The sequence below is a fragment of the Plecotus auritus genome, assembly GCF_963455305.1.
Source record: "Plecotus auritus genome assembly, chromosome: 11".
Taxonomy (NCBI): Eukaryota; Metazoa; Chordata; class Mammalia; order Chiroptera; family Vespertilionidae; genus Plecotus; species Plecotus auritus.
The window spans coordinates 17,595,542-17,613,979 of NC_137777.1; the positions used below are offsets into that span (position 1 = coordinate 17,595,542).

The 18,438-nt window shown below is 39.0% G+C and overlaps 1 protein-coding gene and 1 pseudogene across 6 annotated transcripts in view; one reads left to right on the top strand and one right to left on the bottom strand.

Moving 5' to 3' along the window:
• OXR1 (oxidation resistance 1) overlaps positions 1-18,438 on the top strand; it is a 345,790-nt gene that overhangs the window by 236,319 nt on the left and 91,033 nt on the right. The gene's annotated exons all lie outside the window — the stretch shown is intronic.
• On the bottom strand, positions 3,630-4,036 carry LOC308236913 (fatty acid-binding protein 5-like; annotated as a pseudogene). The gene has a single exon. The product of its transcript is annotated as a fatty acid-binding protein 5-like (transcript).

Below are 18,438 nucleotides of genomic sequence, written 5' to 3' on the forward strand. Positions count from 1 at the left end.
TTCCAGGATTGCCCTGTATGACAGTAAAATCTTGAATTATCTTCTAAAACGATATATATTTTCTTACTAATCAGCACCTAATCACTTCATCATTTTTCTCTTTTATTTTATTCTATTTGATTTTTGTTGTTTCCCCTTCTCAATGTCCATAATCTTAAATATTATCTCCCTTTGTTGAAAATAAATGTTTTTCTGATAAGCATACTTTTTCAAGTTTGTGTGAAATCAATACAAATAAGTAAGGATAAGGGGGGGAATGGAAAGGAGAATCATATAGAAATGAAAACAGTGTATATAAGGCACATAATTCATATCCAGGGAAATCTGATGACTAATAATCATAATAATTTATAAAATAAAAAGTTAAAACTTTACATTATTAGGCAGTCTCTAAAGCACCATTGATTGTTGCAAATATTTTAATCAAATAGTTAACATTACCTAACTCTCAGGGTATAATAATTTTCATATACTATATAACTTATGTGTGTAACCATTCATTTTCTTTGATATACTTTATTACAGGCACTTGAAACCAAGCTTAAAATTAATTCCTCATTATGATCTGAGGTGTTTTTTTTTCCTTATTTCCTTTTTGCATTTCTTCTCTTATTACAATTTGAAATTTTCTAAATCAGATAGTTAAGAAAAGCTTTGTTTTGAAGATTTTGTCCTAATAAATTTCTATGTTATAAAGAATGTTGTCTTAACATGGCAGGCACTGTGTGAAATATCTACACATACTTTTATAGCTCTTCATAAGGATAAAAACCTGGTATTTATTAAGCACTTATTGCATGCCAACTACTATTCTACGAACCTTGTTTGTATTAAATTATTTAACCCTCGTAGCAGCCCAGTGCGGTAGAAAGTATTAAAATCCTATTTTCACTGCTGGGAATACTGAGAGGCATAGAGTTCAATAATTCACATCTGGCCTCGTGACTGTAAAGGGAAGGAACAGAAATGTTAACTGCTCTTTGCTGTGCAATGCTGCCTTCACCGGGACGGCCCAGAGGAAGCAGGAGGCGAGCTGACTGCTGAGTGCAGCCTGCTGAGGACTCTAACAGGAAGGAAGAAGAGGGTGGAAAACGTGCTCCCTGCTCAAGAGGAGGCATCTTTCCCAAAGGAAAAACACAGAACTTTAAGGGACTTTTTTTCTTTAGTCAGAAAGTATGTTCACAAGGAGAAAGAAGAAAATAAAAAGGGCTGTGGATATCAGATGGCTGAATCACCACTGTAAGTCCAGTGCTTAACACAGGCCTGCCTCAGACCCCTAGTTGCTCAGGAAACCACATTAATATGTGTTACATGCTACCTGATTTGATTTAGTGAAAGCTCCTTTATACAGGCAAAGCTTACAGGAATGTTGTGAAGTATGCATTTTCTAGGAAGCCTAACTCACTTGAAACACCTTATGGCTAGCCGATAATAATTGCTACTATAAGCAGTTCAAATTTTCTTTTTAAAAAAATATATTTATTGATTGATTTCAGAGAGGAAGGGAGAGGGAGAGAGAGCTAGAAACATCAATGATGAGAGAGAATCATTGATCGGCTGCCTCCTGCACACCCCCCACTGGGGATCGAGCCCACATCCCGGGCATGTGCCCCTGGCTGGAATCGAACCTGGGACCCTTCAGTCCGCAGGCTGACGCTCTATCCACTGAGCCAAACCGGCCAGGGCTCAAATTGTCTTTTAAGGATTGCTCTTAAAACACCCTCTCTGTTCAAAAGCAAAATTAGTTAAATATTTGGCAAGTAACCTTTCTCGTAGAGAAGCTAGATGTGACTCTTGTCTTCCCTTGCACCTGTTCCCTGGCGAACCTTACTTCAGAACTGACACCGTTTATCCCTCAGCATCAGGACCACATTTATTTCCCTTTTGGCACCTCATTTAAGAAGAAAAAAAATGTTCTTTCTGGTGCATTTGATAAGGGTACACACTACAAGTGAAAGTTACATCTCAGGTTAAGACTGTATCCTTGGCATTCTAATGTGATATTAGCAAAAATACTTTTATAATCCTACTTGCCAACAGTTAACATCTATAAATAGCTGAGGTCACATGATTCCAAAATTACCCAAGTCTTGGAATGATTTTTGTATCATAAATTTTTCTTTAGCAAAGGATCTTATCCTTACCATTTAAAAAAAAAATTGCATTCAAACAAGCTCTGATTATATAATTAAACAGATTTATTCACCTCATAAAAACCAACAAATTTAAACATTTAAAGTCATATAATCACAGTGAACAATAATGTATTGTGCACTTAAAATTTCTTACGAGGATATATGTCAGGTTAAGTTTTTTTACCACAATAAAATTGAAAAAATACTTTCAAAAAAACAGGACAATAACTTACATGATTATAAGTTGGTCAATCTACATCTTGTGTATATGGGAAGTAAATCGAGAAGTAAACTAGGAAAATGAATAAAAAACTAGAACAAGGATGTAGAATAAAAACTAGAGGAGATGAGGAAGCAGTGGCATTGTTGACCACAGCATTAAAAATATTTTTTATATTAGAGCTTCTAAGGAACCTGGATCCCAAAGCTGATGAACAGCGAAGAGGAAGCAACGCCCAAGAGCCAGTGTTTCTTCCCTGGAAACTTATGTTCATCAGATGCCTGGTGGACAGCGCTCAGCACAGTGAAAAGTTCTCTTTAGCCTTGAAAGAATACAGTTTGCTGGCAAGAGATTCAGGTCTAGCTTCTATCAGATTTCTAAGGAGCGCAACAAGGAGCAAATGACAAAATATTGGGAAGTATGTGTCTGCGTAGATATGGCACATCTAGAGAGAGAAATATTTGCTTCTGTAGGTACCTGCATATGACAAATTCACAAGAGTGTTCGATATGAGTACGTGTGTGGATATGTGTCTGTATAGCTCTCTTTCAGATTCAAACACAATGCCAATATAGATAACATCACCACCTATGTGAGATGTAAATATGTGAAACTCTCCTTTTGCATTTTCTGCAGAGGCTGGAAACCATTATTTTTTTTTATAAAGTCTTCTTGTGTGTGCGTTTCTTCTAATATGAAGTCTTGCATTGTAAAAAAAAAAAAATAGAGAGCCAACTCATTCCTGCCTCTGTCTGCTGCTGTTGTTCCCTGGGAGTCTGCAGCTATGCTCTAAGTTATGTGAAGATGAACATCAGAGCATCCCCAAAAAAAACTTCTGCCTTTTTTTATATATATAGCATAAACACATTTATTTACTAACGAAACGGTCGATCTTAATTAAACCAACTCAGAAACAGCTGCAGGTAAAATGGTTGTGATAGCCCTAACCAGTTTGGCTCAGTGGATGGATCGTCGGTCTGTGGACTCAAGGGACGCAGGTTCGATTCTGGTCAAGGGCATGTACCTTGGTTGCGGGCACATCCCCAGTGGGAGGTGTGCAGGAGGCAGCTGATCTATGTTTCTCTCTCATCGATGTTTCTGACTCTCTATCCCTCTCCTTTCCTCTCTGTAAAATATCAATAAAATATATTTTTTAAAAAAATGGTTGTGATAACTGAACACAGCGATGGGAAAAAGGTGTGGAGAGATTTGCTCATTGAACTGAGCTCGCATATCCTCATGGCTAGTTCCCGTCTGGAAGGATGATGGAATTTTTACTCCACTTTCTCAGAGACCCGAGTGCAGTTGACATTGTTCCTGACGCACTCCACCACTAGCTCCCCGCCCTCCAGCCACCGTGTGATGGTGCGCTCCTTCCCAGCCCACTCCCGGTGCTGGACCAGCGCGCCGTTGACCAGTGGCAGACGGTCTGAGTTTTCCTGCCATCTGCTGTTGTCTCTGCCACCTTCTCTCCCAGGTTGCATGAGAACTGGGTGGTCTTCAACGTGCTCTCGGTTTTGACGGCGAGGTGTGTGCCGTCGGAAGAGATGACACTGTCTGGCTTGGCCACGGCGCCCATTTTCCGCAGAGCCATCTCCACGCCTAATTCCTCCATGGACTCGTGGAAGCCTCTGCTCTCTGCTAAGCGCCATCTCCCTGCCAGCTGCGGGATGGAGGCCATGCTGGGCGCTGGAGTCGTGTGGGACGTCGTAGGAGCCGAGTGCGGGGATGCGAGCGTGGCGCCTGCCCTTTCTTTTTTCTCAACCTATAAAGCTGCAGGGAAACAGTCTCTCCTTAATTTCCCACACAGAGCTAACTCAGCAGAACTTTGAGAATAAACCATCTCCCAGGATGTTTGTGTTCATAACATGAAAATACTAGTTGAAGCATTTTGTAAATGTAAAGCATTACATATTCGGAAGGCACTGTCATTAGCATTACTTTAAAGGAGTGGAATGGTACCTAGGACTGGAATAAGCCAATCGCGCCATTAAAGGAAGGAGTGGAAAATAGTACCTATTAAATACCTCATTATTTCACGTGTCGGGAACATTACCAGAAATTTTGCATAGCCTGTCTTATTTATTTAATGGCATTCACAGGGAATTCTGCTGAACGCTTAAAGGAGCCAAATAAAGAGTTCATAGTTGATACAAACGTAGCTCCATGGAGATTAGACATCATACATCTTGAATGGAGAATGAATCATACTGCCAACTTACACCATTTCTCTCTAAAAACAGGTTGGCTTGGTCAGGTACTTTACTAGTCGATGAGCAGTTTATAATAGAGCTGTCAGAACGTGGGCAAGGCCATCAGATCAGTTCTGTACAGCATGCAGAATCTTGGGATCATTATTATTATGACGTAGAGTGCCATTGTCATGAACTGACGGTAATGTGACTGTCTTCTTTATAATCATTGTCAGTTCATTACAATGTACTAACTGCACACGTTTTTTAATGACTTGTATATATTTTTCACTGGCGTTTGAACCCCCCCTCACCCCCATTTTGGCATCCAGTAGACCTTGGACTTGGGATTTTTACCAACTGATTTGACATTTTCTCTGCCCAATGATTGTGATCCCTTCCCCCCCCCCCCGCACCTCCAACAAAATACAGAATTATAATATGAATATATCTCAGTGAGCTGCCTTTGGAGGATTTCATAAAAATGTGATGACAGGAGAGGATAAATGGGAAACCTCCACCAAAATCTTCTCCAGGACTGAAGTTTGAGGAAATGAACAGAGTCAGAGGGAGCCACTCTGTCCATCATGCCCGTTGCTCTCAGAGGGCTAACACGGAATGTGGACTAAGAGTGGAGCCAAGCCCTGCCCGGTGTGGTTCAGTTGTTGGAGCGTCGTTCCGTATACCAAAAGGTTGCAGGTTCTATCCCCAGTCAGGCATGTGCAAGAGGCAAACTATCGATGTATCTCTCACATTGATGTTTCTCTCTCTCTCTCCCGCTCACCTTGCTTTTTCTCTCTAAAAATCAATTTTTTTAAGAAGGGGGGGGGGCAAATAGGAAGGAGAGAGTAATCCCTTCCAAGTCCAAGGTCTACTCTTACCTATTCATTCAGTTACTATGGTGAGTGTTGTGGTGAATTATGTCCTCATTGGGAAAAAATACAGAAAGAAATAAGTATAATGCAAAGTAATATGTACTATATTATGGCGATGCCGTTGAAGGTTTGGGCAGGGGGCATCGGGGCAGGGAGTGGAATTGAACTTGTGTGTGGATGAACTAGCAGCATTTAAATATCTGTAAAGGTACGAAACACCAACAACTTATAAAATACCCAGCCTTATCAAGGCTACTGCCTGCCACTGCTATTAGAAGTAAGTAAAAGAGATTTGTTGAAGCGGGCGGTGCCATAGATACACTTTACAATAAGAAACTGTACCGAAGTTAGATATTGAGTTCTGTTATCTCACTTCATGGTAAATTTATAGGGACAACTTAGCAGCATATTATGTGGAACACGCTGACACGGGTTCCAAAGTGCTCAGTGAGCCAAGAGGAAGCCCAGAGTCATAAGGCAGGTACCGTGTGCAGAAACAGAAATCTCTGAGACTCACACTGCCACCAGGGGTCAGGGCCCAGACACTCTCCCAGAGAGGAAGTGTTGTATTTCCCAGGGAAGCACGGGGACCAAAATCCCCGTCTTCTCTTCCTGAGAGTGGCATATTGCTGTCTCAGTATTCTGAAGGGAGCAGCTCAGAAATGTTCTGCCCGCATAAAGGTATGTGTTAAGTGCTCTCAGCTTGAGACAAGGCATTTTGGAAAGTCAGGTAAGGCTGACTTTATGTCCTATTTTCAAAATCCAGATGAACTCTATGGGTCTGTTGGCTACTACCTCCAGAAAGGCAATGTTTGGTGGGGGGCAGTCGGGAAAGAGCAACTCTGTTGAAATATTCATTAAATATAGGGTATATATATTTTTAAAAAAGGCTTTCTGTGCATGTATATTATTTGTCTATGATTTGCTGTAGCTGCTGCTGCTGCTGCTGGGATTCGATAAGAGGGCACTCCCCAAAATAGACTCAGACTTAGAGATTTTGAGTCTGTTTTCATGGCCAGTGGACATTTATCACCAGTCCTTAGTGACTTTTCTCATTCAATCACAGGAAATCAGTCAATAAGGTTTCCATCTTGCCTTGCCTTCCCCTTTACTTGTGCACAACTAGGGTAATGACAGTGAGTAAGTCACATGCTCATGCTTTTATCACCACGGTGCTCTGGGTTTCAAAGACTGGTAATACATTTCATCAGCTTCTCCTAACCACACTCTTACAAGTCTGCTTAGTGGTCTTTGTTTTCCTTTTGCTTTTTATTCTTTTAAGTTCTGTAAGCACCAGAGAAATGAAGAGAGGATGAGATAGGAGGTTTTTGTCTTATTTTTTATTTTATTGTAGTTAAGCAAATCAAAATAACATTATTGATGGATTTACCTGTACTTTTAAATAGGAATAAAGATATAAAAAGATCTGAGGCATGTAAGTACCTTTTTTGACAGCATGCAGCAGATGGAATTCATTATTGACTTTTAGAAATGAAATTGCTCTACATTATTTATTTATAATATTTCCTTTCAAAAGAGGTAATTACCATTACTAAGTTGGTTTTTCCTCAAATCACAAGCAACTGTGTGACAACAGCAGAATGTATAATATAGTTGACCACTTAGGCACGAAGCTTCATGATGATGTAGGATATTGTTTCTCAGATTAATAACAAATTCATGAACATAATGCACGGCTAAAAGGTTGAGTATCTTTTTTTATTTGGGTGATTCCAAAAGCAATTATTTCACATTATAGATTAATTTATTTATTAAGTTCTCACTGCAGAAATAGAAGTGTTTTTAATTAGAAATAAACAGACTAATTTCATTTTCCAAGTTCAGCTCACAGATTCTGGGATGATAATCATAATACATACAAAATGCCCAAGTAAAATATTTAGAGGATTAGTTTCAGCCCAAACAACTTTTTAATTTTAATCTCAAGTTCTAAAATGTTTTAAGTCATCAAGGAGGTTGATAACCCGCCATAACAACATTTAATTTCTAAGCAATGCCCAATATTTAATCAGTTAACACTGAGTTTTAATATGAGAGGTATTAAAATTGTCCAGCCATTTTCATGATTTAAAAAACGCTCTGGAATTGAAAAAATCTTCAGTATTACACGTGGAACTATAGATGTTGCAAAAATCTATGAAGTCCTTTTCAAAGCTGATGTTTTAAAGCATCATTTCACATACAGGACAGCACATCTATTTCATAAGTTCAGATGTGGTGCGGATACTATACGGACCACTCTTAAATTTCAGTGGAGCCCTTGGTTAAATGAGATACTGCCTCCCATTCCACTGCTTCTCCTCCAACCCATCTTTCCCTTCCTTAGCTGCTTCCTTCTCTGGACTCCTCTCCTCCCTCTTCTCCTCCCTGCTCTACCTTACGGCCTCCAGGCACTTGTACTGTGGGACATCTTTTTGCACAAGTGGATCTGTTTTGTTCAGCAGGGCTCATCATTGTGAAGCTGAAGGATAGTGATTAATATTTCATATGCAGCACTTAAGCCTCTTCCCTCGATGATGCATTTTGCTTCTTTGTGCCCATCCATAGGCACTTAATAAATGCTTATTGACTGTCTAGGAAGGTTGGATTATGACTGATTTTGAGAATTTCCATACCCTCTGCAGTTACCAGTACAATATTTCCTTGATTCTAAGATGCACCTTTATTTTTTTTACCTTTTATTTTATTTTTTTTAAATCTGAAAGTATCTTATGATCAATAGCATATCATAGTTTCATTGGCAAGGTGTTTTGTTTGTTTTCTTTCTTGGTGGTGCATCTTATAATCAATGCTGTCTTGGGTTAATGACATATTGTAGTAAAAAATAGATACACCTATTACTTGTACAAATGCCTAAGGCTATACAATTCACATTTAAACTTGTAAGAGTATTCTTGGTTGGTTTGTTTTGTGACTTATTCATAGCCAATATTGGTCTTTCCTCCATCCTGATTGCTTTGCCACTGTGTTTTTACCTGTTCTTGAACATCTGTCTTGACTGAACACCTCTGGGAAATACTCAGAGAACCTTATTAGTAATTTATTTACCAATATTTAACTACTGAAATGGAAAGAGTGCAGGTTTTGTTTTGTTTTTACTAGAGAACTAGGTTCAAGTTATAGTTCTGCTCTTACTAGTATGTGTACTTACTGATCCAATAATTATTCTCAGAGCTTGAAATTATACGTGGAAGAATAGAAATAATGTGAATAATTTCTTCATCACTGGACTGTTAGAACAATTTGTAAAAAATACTGAACCAGTAAAAATATTGACTATTAAGTATTTATGAGAGCACTTTATTAATGATGAAGTGCTGTCCAATTGTAAATTTTAAGCATCAACATTAAACAAAACATTATTAGACTGACTTATGTGTGAGTGGAAAGTTGGGGAGAAGAGCAAAAGAAATTATAGTATTTGTCCCAAGTAAAAGGAATAAGGTTCTGCATTTTAATTATTAGAAATGGATGATATGTACTGTCTGAAATACAAGAAGAACTGTGAAGTCTATCTTCAGAAAACTTCCTGCTATAAGGGTCCTATCTATTTTGAATCCTATGCTGAATACATGCCAATCTCTGAGAGCTTATATACTTTATTCAATCAGCAGAACCACAGCCCACAGCAGCTCCCTGGCAGTAAAAATAAAATATGTTACTTAGATTCCCAATTCTTTTCCTACCTTTGTTCCATTTAAGAGATATATCAATCTGTAAATTACATAAGGCTTTGGCTTTGGAAAATTAATGTATACATGTCTAACAGTGGACTTTGGTATTATTATATGACAAAGAGTTTTGTCTAAATGATCACTTTCAAAGGAATATCATGGTGGGAGAGTTGGGGGTGGTAATAGTACAAGATGAAGTCTCAGAGTTAGCCAGTGATTTGATGTACACTCATAATTAACCCCATTAATGTCTACAAGCACGGGAATTGTTCTTTGTGTGTCTCAATTGTAAGTCTACTACTATCCTATATAATAAAAGGACAGACCATAAGCGTAACGACCGGAATGACCACTTGACCAGTCGCTATGAGGTGGGGGGCCTGCAAGGGAAACCAGCTGGCTGGCGGTGGGGGCAGGGCTGGACAAGGGCCTGCAAGGGAAATCGGCTGGCTTGCGGCAATGGCGGTGGGGCAGGATGAGGGCCTGCGAAGGGAACTGGGTGGCTGGTGGCGGTGGCAGGGTGGGACAAGGGCCTGCAAGGGAAACTGGCTGGCTGGCTTGCAGCAGTGGCGGTGGGGTGGGTCAAGGGCCTGCAAGGGGAACCGGGTGGCTGCGGTGGCCAGGGACTGGTGAGCAGTCAGAAAATGGCCCTGATCGCAGGCTAGGTCTAGGGACCCTACGCGCACTCGATTTTGTGCGCTGGGCCTCTAGTTTATAATAGGGAATAACTTGAATTTGCTCTGCACTGGATATTTTGTGAAAACCTTTAACATACATTTTCATTTTACTTAAAGTTCCATAAAATCTCTAAGTAGACAGAGTTAATGTTTCTATTTTACATATAAGGAAACTATAGTATATAAATGTTACATAGCTTGCTTAAAGAGGGCTATAAAGCACACACCCCAACACACACACACACACACACACACACACACACACACACACACACTGATTCCCCATGCTTTATCAGAATTGTCAACAAGTCAAAACTGCCTTCTAGCATGGATTTGAAATGAATTTGTGGCTTTGGTGTAAGTAAGGGCCCATCACTGATCAACAGAGAGAGATGCTACAGTGAATAAAAGAAAAGGAAACGTCAGTTTTCCCTAACAGCATGTGAGTGTAGATCAACAATCTATACCCTCTGTTCAGCCACATTATTAATTCTGCTACATGGCTAGTTTATGCATCTTATATTGTTCCCCATCAGATTTAAGTTTTAAATTATCCACTCTGGAACATGAATTTGAGGAGAACAGGACAGGTTAGTTCAATGAGAGATGCTGACAGCCTGAACTGGGGCAATGATAGTTGAGGTCTCCTAGTCTGAACCACCTAAGTCACCAAGGTATTTCTGTGCTATCTGATCAATTATGTTTCCCTAATTTGTGGAAATGACACCTGGGGCACTTAAAATTTAAAAAAAATGAGCTGTATTTCTCTTTTAATTTTATAAGCTTACTTTATTATAAGAGGATATTTGATTATTTGCAGTAGATTATTAGAACTTCAGTTATATTTAATGCATAGCTTTTCTCTTCTATGTGCTTGAAATTTCCTCTTTTAATTTCATATCTTTTAAAATACTAATCTTTCTATAATTTTTAGTATAAAAAATTATTTTCACCAAGAAATACTCTGTTGCTCAGTTCCAGGTTTTATTTGGGGTGTGTGTGTGTGTGTGTGTGTGTGTGTGTGTGCGCGCGCGCGTGCGTGCGCATGTGTGGTGGAAATTCCTACAAGAGAAAAAAAGGAAATAATTTATAAAATTGAAAAAACAATCTAGACATTAGAAATATCTCAGGTTTGAAGCTATCAAGCCCATTTATTAGAGGCAAGTGAGAGTTATGCAGTTAATCAGATGTTCTTCCTTTTACGAAGATACTATGCAGCTGTAAAAAAGAAGGATCTCTTACCTTTTGAGACAGCAGGAAGGGACCTGGAGAGGATGATGCTAAGTGAAATAAGCCGGTCAGAGAAAGACAAGTGTCACATGATCTCACTCATATGTGGAATCTAAGTAACAAAATAAACTGATGAACAAAATAGATCCAGAGCCATAGAAGCATAAACAGACTGTTGAATTTCAAAAGGAAGGCAGAGGGGGTGGGGGTGGGCGGAGTGATGAACCAGAGAACTTACATGCATATATACATAGCCCATGGACATGGACAATAGTGTGGTGAAGGCCTGGGAGGGGCATGCGCAGGGTGGAAGGGGCCAATGGGGGAGGGGGAAGGGAACATCTGTAACACTTTCAACAATAAAGATAAATTTTTAAATTTTTTTCACATTAGGTTATTATGTAGTGATATGATATTTACTATCTTGGCCTATTAATTAAAAACCCTTTTCACCTATTGGAGATGATAAAATTAAGATATTTTTGGAAATTAAAAAAATATATTTTTTCTTTCTTATTATTTTTATATTTTCAGTTTTATCTCTACAACTGTTATTTTCTGTGTGAAATTAACATATAGAGGTTGGCAAATGTAGGTTTACACTTGTGAGTATGCACAACAGTTTATTCTTGTATTATTATTTAATAATTATTGTATCATTTATTGGTATAACAACTGTAAGCCTACCTTTCCCCACCCCTGTATTTTAGATACACCATGGTTTTCAATAACATTTTTAAAGTGCTAGGATACTTTTTTCTTTTATCATTTTAAAATAGGAAATCCTGAAAAATTTAAAATCCTCTGATCTTTCTCTCCTGCATGTCCTGACTTCTCCAGCTATCACCTCTCATGTCAGCAACAATATGTATTTCAAAGTACATACACATGTTATGCAAACACCTGATATCCAGGCAACCCTGATGAAGCATGACTTGGTAAGCACAATGGAGCAGAAATCACACAGAAACATAAGAATTCAGGATAGAAAAGGTGATATTTCCAAAGAAAACTTGGTTTCTTATAGGTTCCTCAAGGTGCATATTCAGATGTTGGTACATAAGCAAGTCCTTATCTAGCTTCTTGTATTTTTCTTTAAGATTTTATTGATTTTTTTAGAGAGAGAGGATGAGAGTCCCTAAGAGAGTAAAAAAATCAATGTGGGAGCGAAACATTGATCAGCTGCCTCCTGCACACCCCTGTGGTGGATGGAGCCCACAACCTGGGCATGCGCCTGACCAGGAACCAAACTGGCAACCTTGTGGTGCCCAGGATGACACCCATCCAGCTGAGCCACACCAGCCAGGACTAGTTTCTGGTATTTTGAGAGAAGAGTAGCCTTCAGTGTGTTTAAAAATTCCCTTACATTTCTTGCTCTTCTTAAAAAAAAATTATTGATTGATTTTATTTTAGAGAGAGAGAGAAACATCGATTTGTTGTCCCACTTCTTTATGCATTCATTGGTTGCTTCTTGGTACGTGCCCTGACTGGGGATGGAACTCACAAACCTTGGTGTATCAGGAGGATACTCTAACCAACTGAGTGAGCTACCTGGCTAGGGCTTCCTTGCTCTTTTAAAATATGCATTTTACTGTTGAGAATCTCCCGCAAAAATAATAGGAAAGGATTACTGTTTTATAGTGGAAACATTAAAACCCGAGATAAGAAAAACTGCCTTTTTGAAATATAAAAACATGAAGACACTAAGTGTGTGGTGGTAAATCTATATTTGTGTCTTATATCAATTCTATTATTTATGATTTACTACTCTTGAATCAATGTAGTTAATTAATTATGATGACACCATCATCAAATAAAGATGATCCCCGCCCCTCACCCCCCCAAAAAAAGATGTCAAACTACCCAAATGCTATTATAGCATCTGTTTTCTGCTTCTTCCCTGCAGCTAAGAAACAACCACACTGATATTTAGTTTTTCCCATTCCAGCAGGGACCTTACTTGCTGCCTCTTCAGAGGTGATTAAAACCTCATGCTGCTTAGTAAGAAAACCAGTCTGAAGAGATTACCAGTGCTGGTGCCATTCATAGCCGAGAGCATTTGCATTTAGGCAAGTCCTAAAGCTTGTGCCATGATGAGATGTAGGAAGAAGTGGAGGTTGGAGGCACAGGGCTCTGCCAGCCATCCCTTCTGCAGGCCTGTAGTATTACAGTTAGGATTTCCCATACTACTATTGCTCAGAGTGATTTACTACAAGGACTTCCTAACTGGACTCCTAACCTTCCTTCTTTCTCCTTGCCTATCCAACCATTCTCCACACTTGATGATCTTTCTGAAACATAGAACTCATTGGTTCTCTCTTTTAAAAGTCCTTAAAGATTTTCCATCGCTTGCTACGTACATCCCAAAGTTCTTACATGGCACACAGTGTCTTTCATGGTTTAGAACTTATCTTCTGTGCTCTTCATACTTTCCACCTAGACCTGCTTTAGGAATGCCTGTCCATTGGATTACTGCAAGAGTTCAATGAGAAAATGTACATAGAATACTTAATAACGAAGATTTATTGAACACCATCTTACCAGATGCCAAGGACTGAGCTAGGTACTTACATGTATTCTCTGATTTAATCTTCATACAGCCCCAGTAGGTGTAGATATTTTTATTATCTCCGTTCTCTAAATGAAGAAACATTTTGAAAGGTCAGGCAACTTGCCCAAGGTCAGACCTATAGACAGAGATGGAGTTGTAATTCTATCTGTCCAACTCCAAAACTGATATTTTCTGTAGATTTTATGGCTGCCTGGCACATTGCCTGCTGTACAATTGAGTTTGATTAAATATTCATTTTTAAAACCCATTACTATAAAACTTATAGTATGTGAAAAAATGACCTTCTTTTCTTGCTTCCATTGACCACCAAAGTTAATTTATAAATCACTGCTTTGACCCTTTCTAGATACCCATCTCCTCAATGCTGTCCTCTTACATCTTTTTTCTTTTTCTTTTTTCTCTTTCCTCTTCACACTCACTGTACTGTAGTATAAAAATGTGTTTAAATATCTCATGCCCCTGATATGTTGGTGGTTCCTTGGGTTCAAACACCGTCTCTTTATTGTTTTTGTGTTTTTATTTATCTTTATTGTTGAAACTTTTATAGATGTCCCACATTTTCCCATTGACCCCCTCTACCCTGTGCCTGCTCCTGCTCTCTCCCCACCACAGGCCTTCATCAGGCCATTGTTTTTGTACCCTTAGAGCTGAGAATGATGTGCAGCACTCAGCAATTGTTGAACCAAATGAAGGAGTGAGGCAAGCTCTGAAAAGGATTTTGAAATCTGTGGGGCTTTTCCTTTTCTCAAAAGTGAGGAATTCCTCCCATTTAATGTGTAACTGCCCTAACCCTCCAAATAACACTCAACCAGGTCATTAGGAAAGAGCATGATCAGACTTTCAGATATAGGAGGGGATGTAAAGAAGACAAAATCACTCTTTATTTCCTTCCTCTTTTTCCCTCTGTAAAATTGATGGATTTTTTTTTTCCACGTGAGAAAGAGACAAGGTTGAAGAAGCATAGATAACATTTAGAAATAGTGAAATTAAATATAAATTCTCTTAAAAAATACTAGTTATGCTTCATGCTAAGTTGTCTGACTCAGGTATTGGCTTTTCCCCTATGCGCCTTTTTTACAATTTCCCCCCTCCAAACAAAATGATTTATCCACATTCACAGAATTAGTGAATTAGGAAACACTCCTAAATTCTAACATCTGAAAATTGAAGGGAGGTCAACAGATAGGCACATGGTCAGTGAGCGAGTCAGTGGCCAGACCCAGGAACAGAGCTTGAAACCTCAGACTGCTCGTCTAGGGTTCTGTTCATCTGACTCCTGCCATGTCCACTGAAGACTTTGGTGAAGATAGAGGAGGTTACATTTGGCAAAGAGAATCATTGTCATTGCCAGTCCTCATATTCTGTTTTTCCTTGTTTGATAAAATAATAATTTTAAATTCATAGATGCATATGTTATATTGATTAGTATGTAATATTATGTCAAAAATATCAACACCGAAATACTAGAATTTACATTATTTCCTAAAATATAGAGGAATTACATATATCAGCATGAAAGCATCATTTTCTGTATGAAGAATAAAGCAAACATTTTTGTCTCCTCAAGGAAAAAAAAGTTTAATTTTATTTGTCTAACAAATAAGAAAAATCATATCTTTTAGGAATATGGGCTTGATAATATATTGGAAACAAAAGCATCTTCAGACTCAACTAAGACCAATGTAATTCTCAGGTGAGCATCTGAGAAGGTAAATGGCCAAACTTGTCAGGAGAATTTTTCATGAACGTTTTCTTTTAACTTTGTTTTTATTGTTTACACTATTGTAGGTATCCCCATTTCCCCCTGCCTTTGCCCGCCTCCACCCAGCCCTCATCCCCTCTTCACTCTGGCCATCACCACACTGTTGTCTGTGTCTGTGGGTTATGCCTATATGCTCTTGGGCTAATCCCTCCACCTTTTTTCATCCATTACCCTCCTGACAGCTGTTAGTCTGCTCTTTTTGTTTTTTTATAATTTACGTGACAGGATCCTCCACCCCTGGGTGAGATTCAACAACTGTCAGGTTTAAAGCAGATTTGGTACCCTGGGTGAAAATAGTAATACCGTGAAACAAAATAACAGCCCATGTGATCTAAATACAGTAATGTCTTAAGAGAGTGAACACCTGTCTCTGCTAATAACTCGTTATGTGAGCCTAAAAATCTCACCCTCTTGACCGCAGTGTCCTCTCTTTGCATGGAGAAAGGGTGGCTTAGATGTCTCTGCAGAGACCAAAGTCAGCTAATACCTGGGTGTAGGCCCTTGCACTGCTACCTGCCAGGTGTGCAGCAGCAGACAAGTCATTGAGCCTCCTTTACTGCTTGTTTCTTCATTGTCAACATGGGAACAATGTTACTCTCCTTCCCCCTAAGGTCGTTGCAAAGGTAAATGGCATGTGTGTAAACCTGGACTTAAATCGCAGAATCTTGGAACTAAAAAGGACCTTCCCAAGGTGAATCTACCTCACCATCTTACAGCTGAGAAACTGAGGTGCAGGAATGGTAAATGTTGTGCCCAAGACCATTAAGCCCATAAGTGCTACATCTGAGGCTAAGAACCAAGTCTTTTGCTTGAGTGTGCTTTGTTTTTTGTTTTTGTTTTTCCCCCTCTACTTTTGTTACTTAAAAAAAAAAAATATTTATTGTGGAAAGTATTGCATATGGCGCCTTTCTTCCCCTTCTAGCCTGTCCCCACCCCCACCCCAGGCAAGTATGCTTTATTTTATTAAAAAACAGTTCACTGGATAGACACAGCAGAACAGGAAGGAACATAAAGATTATGATAGAACCATCGGAAAGAGGAAGTAGATTTTTTTACACCAAGTAACATGATGGCAGATGAGACAAGGAACCAGGAAGGTACAAGGAAGAACATTTATTACAGGGAGTAATAGCATGCCAAACACACATTAAAACGTGAAACATTTTTAATTACCTGATTTACATTTTATAGCTAACATATCTACTGAGGATATTTTTTAAATGTATAGAGAATGATCAAAAACTCATTCCTTGCCTTCCCTGTGTCTAGCATTCTTTGAATTCTAGGGTTTCACAATTTTCACAATGAGCACCAAATCCCTGTTGTATGCTGAGTTGCCACCTTTACTGCATGGGAGTGGAGGGGGTGTGAGGAAGTTTAAGGGGCTGAGTTGGAGAGAGGACTAGCTGCTTAGATTCGATGAGGAGTACCAGTCAAACCCCTCACTCACAAATCTTAGGGGTTCAACTGAATTTATAGGTCCTTCTGACAAAATGCAAACACCCTCTTAATTTACATCCCCATAAATTACTTCAATTATAGTAATTCTACATTTCTCCTCTCATCATATCAGCTTTTTAAATTTATTTATTTATTAATTTTAGAAAGAGAGTGAGAGAAACAGATCTGTTCCACTTATTTATGCATTCATTGATTGATTCTTATATGTGCCCTGACCCAGGGAATCAAACCTACCACCTTGGCGTAACATGACGGTGCTCTAACCAACTGAGCTACCCAGCCAGGGCTCATCTATTAGCTTTGACTGGTGATAAGAATTGATAGTAGATGCCAAAGAGTGCTGAATGCCAGGAGGCTAAAGAAGCTCATTTAAAAAAAGTAGTGAGAAATGCTAAATATAGCCTTTAGCCACTTTTGTTTTCTGCTTAAGGCTATAGAGGCAATCAGTTAAAATCCAAGATGGGGGAGCATTTGAGATCTTGCTTCTGGACATATATCATCAGTTTGGCTCAACTAAACTCATAAAAATTCAAAATAATAAAATAAAATCCAAGATGTGATAATACCATTTTTTTTTCCATTTTTTAGGACTTGATGAGTGCAGTGTCTCATGAATAAATAAGGAATAAGAAGTCGAATTTATAGTCTAGGAATTAGCAGACAACATAATATTAAACAGATAATGAAACACGACAGAGCTGGAACCTGAGAATCTAAAGTCAAGTTCCTACTCTAATAGGGAAGAATTGCATTGGTCTGTGAGTAAAGGCCCCTAATTATAGTCACCTAAACACATAAAGCTTTATTTTTCTCTTTTGGAAAGGAGTCCAGAAGTAGGCAGTCACTGGTTAGGTTCAGGATGTCAAGGCTGGGGTCTATCTAAAATTTTCTTAGCCTTTTTCTTGTGGTTCTAAGAGGGCTGCTGTAGCTATTGCCATCACATCCATCTTCCAGATCAGACGAACATGGAGGCAGAAAGGAATGACACCTGTATCACTGAAGCAAAACCTTTTTGAGAAACCTTTAATAGACTTCAGCTCATTGCCAGCATCTCATTTTCTTATTTATAATATGGCTATGAATATCTGCTCTATCTTAACTTCCTGGTCCCCACCTACTCCAGCCTTGATTAGGAGACATTAAGTGAGGGTTTAGCACATTGAAAAGGTAAATTAGTAATTGCTGGAGCTGACCAGCAGACCCTGAGCAATGGATGAATGATTGCTCTGACACAATGTTTGCTGTGAAAGAGAGGACTAAAGGACTGCCTGGCTAAAGGAACCAGATAGCCTTGATCGCCTGCCTCTTCAGGCTTTTATTGCAACAGCAGTTTGGGATAAAGTTTATCATTTAGATACAATCAGTAGGGTAAGTAATCTTGGGAGGACACATGTGTATGCAGTGTCCTTTAAGCAAGGACACCTAAAGATTAAGCATAAGGATTCCAGTAAACACCCGAGGGTCTGCACATGCACAGACTTGTTTGGAAAGGTCAAGGAATAATTAGGGGTGCCACCTTCAGCACTCCCCTAAATCAGAAATCTGATAGTGGGCCACCTTCAGCACACTCGTTTTTTTGGAATGTCCTCCTTACAAACTTTCCAACCAAGTCCTGTGCT